This window comes from Pantherophis guttatus, chromosome 2 (assembly GCF_059756535.1).
Source record: "Pantherophis guttatus breed Tessera chromosome 2, ASM5975653v1, whole genome shotgun sequence".
NCBI lineage: Eukaryota > Metazoa > Chordata > Lepidosauria > Squamata > Colubridae > Pantherophis > Pantherophis guttatus.
Genome location: NC_142064.1, coordinates 248,550,176 through 248,557,900, shown reverse-complemented (window position 1 = coordinate 248,557,900; position 7,725 = coordinate 248,550,176). Strand labels below are relative to the sequence as shown.

Sequence of the window (7,725 nt, the reverse complement as noted above, 5' to 3'; positions counted from 1 at the left end):
CCCCTCCCAAATACTGGCAAGGCAAGCTACTGTACATAAAAAGAGAGCACACCCCACGCTCACTAGCACTGATGTTATCTAGTTGGGAAATGAAATGTCTGCAAGAAAATAACCAAGCCCAGAGGGTCCTAAGGTTTCCATAAATCAGAGTTAGCTTTAATTGAACATGGTTTACAAAGTACGCTTGCTGGATTTACTTCATATGCTGGAGCAATATTCAGGTATTATGTAAATTGGAGTAAAATTCAGTAAATAGCTGGTGACATCAAAGAAAAGGTTACTTACCTACACAGAGCAGCAATCTAGGTAGAAGACTCTGTCCATACAGAGATAAGTACATTGGAAGGTTTGGAATCAGGTGAAAGCTAGGACACCTATCACTGGCCCTACAAAGGTTTCTGCATGCCAGACATTTGCACTGTCTGGATGCATAGATGTGTGCCATTTAGCTGATGTCACATGCTTGACTTATGAGGAAGTGCCAAAGGTAAAATTGTTTACTGCTGCTTATATGGTTTTAGTACTTTTCACAATAATGGAATATAGCTGTTCTAAATCTCTTCGTAATCAACTTCTTTGCCCAATATTAAACTACTACTGCGAGAACATTAGAGATGGTACCTTTTGTCTCACAGTATAAAATTGTCATTTGAGAGCTGTACGAAGTCCCACGGTGAAAACGGACTTGTAAAATTATTATTCATCTACATTTCCCAGCATACTAGTTCTTTTTGCCCTAGCTGTGCTCGGGAAGAAAAATTATCCCCCAGATTAAAATGAATTGGGGTGTATTGCAGCAGTGAGAACAGCATTTATAAGAAAATGTATAAGGATTCCCATGAAAAAGCATTCTTACTGCTTCTTGATTGATAAGACAGATGGGAATAACAAGCAATCATAAAGAAAAAGGTATTTATTTATTTGTATGCCACATTTCTACATTTTGCTGGCCACATGTTAAAAGTCAAGATCTGGAGCTTTAGGGCTTTTTCTCCATTTTCTTTGCTTGAAAAGGAGAAAATGTAAACATTGATTTAAGAAGCAGAATCTTTGTATTTCATACAAACGTGCTTAAATGTTTTGTCCACTGAGTTCTCTCTCTCTTCCAACTCTTCTTCTCATGGATTGCTGTATGGGGCTCTCCTGATTTTGGATGTGCAGCCAGTAACAAGCAAAATGATTGGTTGATTCTTCTGTCTTTCCTTTCCCTCCTATTTTGCCGGGCAGACTGGGAAAACACTCACCAATTGCAGAACTGTGGCAGGAATAAAGTGAATTTTCCGTTCTGTTCTTTTTATTTTGTTTGCTTTCCAGAGTTTCACTAGATAAATGGGTAGCCATATAAATGTGCTCAATAAATTAATAAATCGTATCTAAACTTTCTGCTATGCCTCTCCTATATATAGCTTGAACTGAATGAAGTTAAAAAACAAACAGCAAGTTGGAATCACAGAGAGCTGAGTTGCAAGCAGCACATTCATTTAGGAATTTGTTCCCTTTCTTTGTTTGGTAGACATATATAAATGCCAGCCTCCAGATTCCTCACTGCTCAGTTCTGGTGGCAATGGGGTGGAGGTCAGTCCCATTGTTCCTGTTTCTATTTCAGCCTTGTGCGGAATTAATAAGGACCACAGATTTAAAACATTGTAACCGATTTTATTGTATATATATGATATACAATGACAATAAAGGTGATACTATACATATATGGGACAGTTGGCTGAGAGGTTTAGCACTATTGCACTGTTCTCATAAATTATCACAGCGCTGCATTTAGACAGACCACAGCAATTAACAGTAGATCAAGCTGAAGAAAAAAGGGTGTGCTCATATCAATCTGAAATTTCGAATAAAACCCACCCACAACCATGTTTCCCTGAAAATAAGACCCTGTCTTATATTTTTTTGAACCCCGAAATAAGCGCTTGGCCTTATTTTGGGGGGAGGTCTTATTATTCTGGGATGTGTGGAGCAAGATGGGGCTCCTCTAGCTGTCTTACCTGATTTCCACCTCTGTCTAACCCGAGGAAATGGTGGGGACTGGCTGCTCATGCACTTAAATATTTTCGGGGAGGGCTTATTTTAGCGCATGCGCTCAAAAGCTCGATTGGGCTTATTATCCGGGGAGGTCTTATTTTTGGGGAAACAGGGTACTCAACATTCAACTTTGCCCTCCAACATTATGGATGCCAGAATGGAAGGTTTCATATACTTTGCAACTGGATCTTGTCAGATGAAGGGGAAAAACACTATTTTAACAGTGATACAGCTGAGGATTTTTTTTTTTAATTTGATTTATATGCCGCCCTTCTTCGGAGACTCAGGGCGGCTTACAATGTGTTAAGCAATAGCCTTATTTAAGCAATAGTTAAGCAATAGTTAAGCAATATTTAAGGCTGTCTCAGTCTTGGTCTAGGGACAAGGTGAAAGTTAAATCATGGAACGTGGCAAAAAAAAACCACCTATTACCCGTTTCCCTGAAAATAAGGCCTATCCCAGAAATAAGCCCTAACATGTTTTTTTTACATCTGCCTAATATAAGCCCCACCCCCAAAATAAGCCCTACTTAAGATTTTGTACAGGTGGCCATTCACCCATTCCATCTGGTTGCTCATGGTGCTATAGCCATGAGGCGAGGCGGGGTGGTGGTGGAGCTGCCTCATGTGCCCACCACCAGCTTACCTCAGGGCCCCTGCAGCCAGGTCATCCATGCTCCAACACCTGCCTTGTGGCGGCAGCACAGGCATCCATGTGCAGCAAGAGCCCACGTGGCCTCTGGCCCACTTCTTTCACTTGCTTGTGGCTGCAACAGAGCAAGAGGCCGAACGGTATGCTGGTGCCGCAGCAAGACAGGTGTCAGGGCATTGAGGGCCTGGCTGCGGGGGCCCTGAGGTAAGTCAGTGCGGGGCGCATGGGGCAGCTCCACCTCCCAACCTCGCATCGTGGCCCAGCACCGGCACATCACTTGGCCTCCTGTTCTGTTACTCTCTGGCTGAGAGTAAGCAGAAGTGGGCTGACAGCCATGCGGGGTCCTGGACGGAGCTAGTGGAGCCATCGCCACGAGGCAAGGCAGTGGTCAGGGCATGGGTGGCCTGGCTGCGGGGGCCTTGAGATCAGCCGCTGCTGGATGCATGGGGCAGCTCCATCCACCCTGCCTTGCAGTGGCGGCACTGATGAGCTATACGGTGTCCTGCCCCACCACAAGCAGAAGTGGGCTTCCTGTACATGGAAAAAAAATAAGACCCCCCCTGAAAATAAGCCCTAGTGCTTATTTTGGGGCCCAGAAGAAAATAAGACAAGGTCTTATTTTTGGGAAAACATGGGTAGATGCAAATAGGGAAAAGCTGTAAGTTGCAAAAAAATGTTGGTTTGTAAACAGTAGATTCTAGTTAACAGTTAAGTCATGAAATTCCACCCAACAAACAAAAATTTGCTTCTGTTAATCTGATGTAACTGACAAAAAATGTTTACCTTAAACCAGGAGTGTCAAACTGGCGGCCTGCAGGCTGGATGCATCACGCGCAGGCCAAGCCCACCTCAGCTCCATGGAGGGAAAAGACATAATGATACGTCATGTGATGGCAATGTGACACGGCGAGTTTGACACCCGTACCCTAAACTCTTAGGATGTTTTATTCTGAATTAAAAATTCCCAGATCCTGCTCACTTTGTCTGAGAGCGAAGTTGTCTTTAGGCTTACTCTCTTTGACAACAACTGTGGACTAACTAATAACCTGAGGGTTTACTTTCCCTCAGAAAGGAAATGTACTCCCTTTGGATATTACATTGACCCCTGAACCCATGTTCCCCCGCCGTATTTATAAATGTTCCATGAGATCACAAGAGCAAAGCCATTTTTTAAAAAAATTAGTGTACATTATAGAGCTACTAATGTCCTAGTGCAAGAGAACATAATGACAGAGGCAGTGACACCACCCGAGACAAAATATTTCCCTAAAAGTTATTGTAAATTTTTCCTCAAATAATTTAAAATGGAAGAGTCATTTTCATTTTGCTAAAAACATGTTACAGAATGTGATTTCCCCCCATCTGATCTTTCTTTTTTGAGGAAGATGTACAGGGTTTTCTCCCTTTGAAGTAAATTCAGTTCAGACTTAACCAGATTTATGTGCTGGGGGCATGATCTGATGTTCAGTTAACTCTCTGTGTTAAACAGTTAAGAAATATTTGTTTCCAGAAAATGAGAAGGATTTGGGAATATTGATGGGACCTCTTGATAAGGGAATAATAAATATGCTGTAACTGACAAGCTCAGCCAAGGTCATAGTTTTGAGTAGAACTTAACAACTCAAATAACCATTGCTTTTTTCTTCCTTTTGTCATACCAAGAGCAACACAGACGTATTTATACCGACAACATACAATGGCGTCATCAAATCAAAAGCCTGTATGTTACTGATGCTTCTGGGTTTTAAGAATAGACAAGTGTCAAGTGCTTATCTATCTGCCAAGTACTGTGTTCTGATTTAAAAGTACTAAACTTTATATTGTGTGTGTGTAGCCAGCTGTACCTTGTGCTTCAAAAGGGGCCCAAAGTCAAAGCATAGATTTTGCAGACATATAGCTGTTTCTGTAATCAGTGAACAAGGTTTCACTTATAGGGAAAATGCACTGCATTTATAACATACTTGCAAAGTTCATTTTCAAAGACATTAACTGCTTGAGTAAACAACTGATATACTTTTTGTGCACGAGGAAAATATAGTGAGCATTTCTTATAATAATCTTCAACAAATGTAACTTTCATTTCTTTTTCTTTTGTTCCTGTACATGCTGCATCTTTGTTTCACAATTTAAATCTCTCATGTTAACTGTATTTGTTAGAAATTTCATCCATTAGGGACAGGACACAAATGGAAGAGTATTATACGTGGGAATGACTTGAAAGTCAGAAGGAAGAGCTGCAAACTGGACAACCATCATGCAAAAGGTGCCTTCTAGCACTGATGCTATCTAGTTGAGTAATACAATGTTTGCAAGAAAACAACCAAGCTCAGGGAGCACCAAAAACTTCACAAAGGCATCTCAGCCCACAAAAACAAAAGGCGCATGGGAAGTATCTCAGAAGGGACTCTTCCTAATTTTCTGGAAAGTAAAAGTGCTTTCAGACTTGCATATTTTATCACTTTAATCTGACAATAAAGATAGGGTTGATACTCATGGTTTGTATTTCCTGCCTGGACTACTTCAAAGGGGTGACGTATGGATAACCTAGAACTATAGAGCTGGTGTTAGGAAAATGAATGCTTAGAATGAGCTGAAAGTAGCAAGAGATACATTTTTTTTTAGTTATGTTCAAAACATAAAGAACGAGCATACCCAACTGCTCAGCAGAGAAGGCTAAATGCTGATAGGTAATAAAGAAAAGCCAGAGCTATCCAACTCTTATTCAGTCTAAAAACAGATCAAAACCCTTTCACTAGGAAAGCAGGATGAAGGGATAGAATTTAAGTTTGAAGTTAATAAACTTTTGGTCAGGGAATACCTCCTTACTTTGAGTTTAAATTTCTAAGATCTGATAAATTGTATACTTAGAAACTAGCTGAACGACAGTTTCTGGCAAAGCACTTATATATTATCCTTCAGAAATCCTCTAGTGAAGTACCAAATGACCAACAAATGTTACTTCTGACCTTCCAAAAAGGAAAAATCCAGGGAACCAAAAAGTCTGACGTTGATCCTGAGAAGATTCCAGAGCACATCATAGATCAGTCTATAAACAACATGAAACAAATGCTATAATTATCCAGCCATGTACAAATCCTGCTAGACCAAACTTATTTTTTGGTCAGATTGCACATATTAGGAATGCTGGGGACACAATATGCCTTTGTTTCAACAAACATTTGACAAACTAAGTGTAAATTGAATGGCCTGACAGCCAAATGGATATACAGGTTGATGGACATATTTTGCTTTAGTGCTCCATCTATGACTTGGAGTCTTTCTCTAATGCAGCACGTGAGGCTCAGCTGGCTTGCTGAACAGCATACCAGAGGAATACATTTATTGTTTTATTATTTTAAAGTGTTTTAGGCCAGCAAGATTTCTTAAATGACTTACTGATAATTTTTGCATGGAAACTCTCAATCTGAAAGACATGACACAAAAGGAATAAAAGGAACAGAGAGAAAATCTCAATACTGATAAAATTAAATATTTTATATGTAACATATATGCAAATCAGAAGCAGTTAAGGACTGATAGGATAGTTTTCTGAGCAGTTTAATATTGCTATGCGATAATGTTGCATAAATAATATTCAGGTATAATGTTGAGAGTGAAAACACATTTTTAGATAAATATGCAAAAGTGTAGCAGAAGGAAAGATGGATGAAAAAGTTAGTGGTTTAATAGAGAAATTAAAATTTCCTATCACAGAAAGAAAAACTATCACTTGGGAAGCATGTGATCTCATGAGGGTTTTTGTGATATCACTCAACCCAATATTGTTACATCACCAAGGCTGACCTCTTGAAATTGAGGTTTTAGGCTCTTGCTAAATCTAAGGTTATGAACAGCTCATTGTTGTTCATAACCTCATATATCACAAATGAATGAGATATGCAAGTGATTAAATATAAATGCTTGTTGGCCCATAAGACTCATGACCCTACAGTCCAAATCCTAGTGGCTACAACATTTAAGTCATTGAGGCCAATTCCATACTCAGTACAAGAATCCAGATTAAAGCATCCTGCCATATACGGTAGTTGTGAAGCCTCGACTTGTATACACCCAATTGGAGTCTCACACTTCTCTGGATATTTGGTGCCACTTCCACAATTTGGTGCTTGCTTTCCTTCTGTTTAAGAAAAAAGCTGAAGGCATCTAGTCCATATTCAGAGCAGCATCTCTACCTTTTGTAAGAAGCAGGGTGGTAGGGATTTAGTTTAAATTTTTTTGTCCCCCAGGAAGCACATTTTAGGGACCTCTTGTATTAGTAAAATAGGAGGGCTAGATGAGGATAACAACTTTTGTTTACAGAAGTGATAAAGGAAGAGCTGACATAATACTTGCCAATTATTCCACTACCTGAGCTAACACTGATGAAATAGCAAGATAAAATCTTTATTTCTTTTACTAAATATAACGCCTCTCTCTCCCATACATCAAAAAATGGCCAATAATGTAATGCCGCCACAACCAGAACATGATTTTTAAAAAAAAAAAATATCCAGAAGTTTTGAAAATCAGGAAAACTAAAAAAAAAAGATCCGCTTTGGAAAAATGTTTACATTTATTTGCACGTTGACAAGCTTAATTCACATTTTTCAAACGGCTGCCTTTAGGTAAAAGCAGCTGGACAGTTAGTTGGTGGTTCATTGTGGAGCCGAGGGGCAATTTCTGAACAATTTTGAGGTGTGCAATTTACGGATTTTGGGAAAGTTACTAAAGAAGAGTCGTCGCGTATTTTCCAATCATCGGGAAGACAACGAACCGATGTCAACCCGAAGCACAACATCATCGCAAACAACCCCCCCCCCTTTTTTTTTTTTTAATCACCGCAACCCAACCAACCCTTTCCTTCCCACAGCCGGCTAAGAACCCGCGAAGGAATTAACAGTACCAAAACGCGGGTTCTCCCACCTGAAACCCGGCCTTGCTCTGCGCACGCGCGACGTCGACATCGCCCACCCTTCCATATTACAGTTACTCCTTTAAACGCGTTCCATTCGCGCGCCCCTTCTTCGGTATTGTGAC

The 7,725-nt window shown here is 40.1% G+C and overlaps 1 long non-coding RNA gene across 2 annotated transcripts; it reads right to left on the bottom strand.

The window, feature by feature from the left end:
* Nucleotides 1–900: 900 nt before the first annotated feature.
* On the bottom strand, nt 901–7,680 carry LOC117673951 (uncharacterized). 2 transcript variants are annotated; one of them, XR_004593621.2, is made up of 4 exons: nt 7,612–7,680; nt 5,655–5,734; nt 3,472–3,541; nt 901–1,321 (listed from the first exon to the last, which is right to left on the bottom strand). It is a non-coding gene; the product is annotated as an uncharacterized LOC117673951 (long non-coding RNA). The 2 variants fall into 2 exon arrangements; XR_015731690.1 differs by lacking the exon at nt 7,612–7,680 and adding an exon at nt 4,533–4,591 and having other exon boundaries at nt 5,655–5,736.
* Nucleotides 7,681–7,725: the final 45 nt, after the last annotated feature.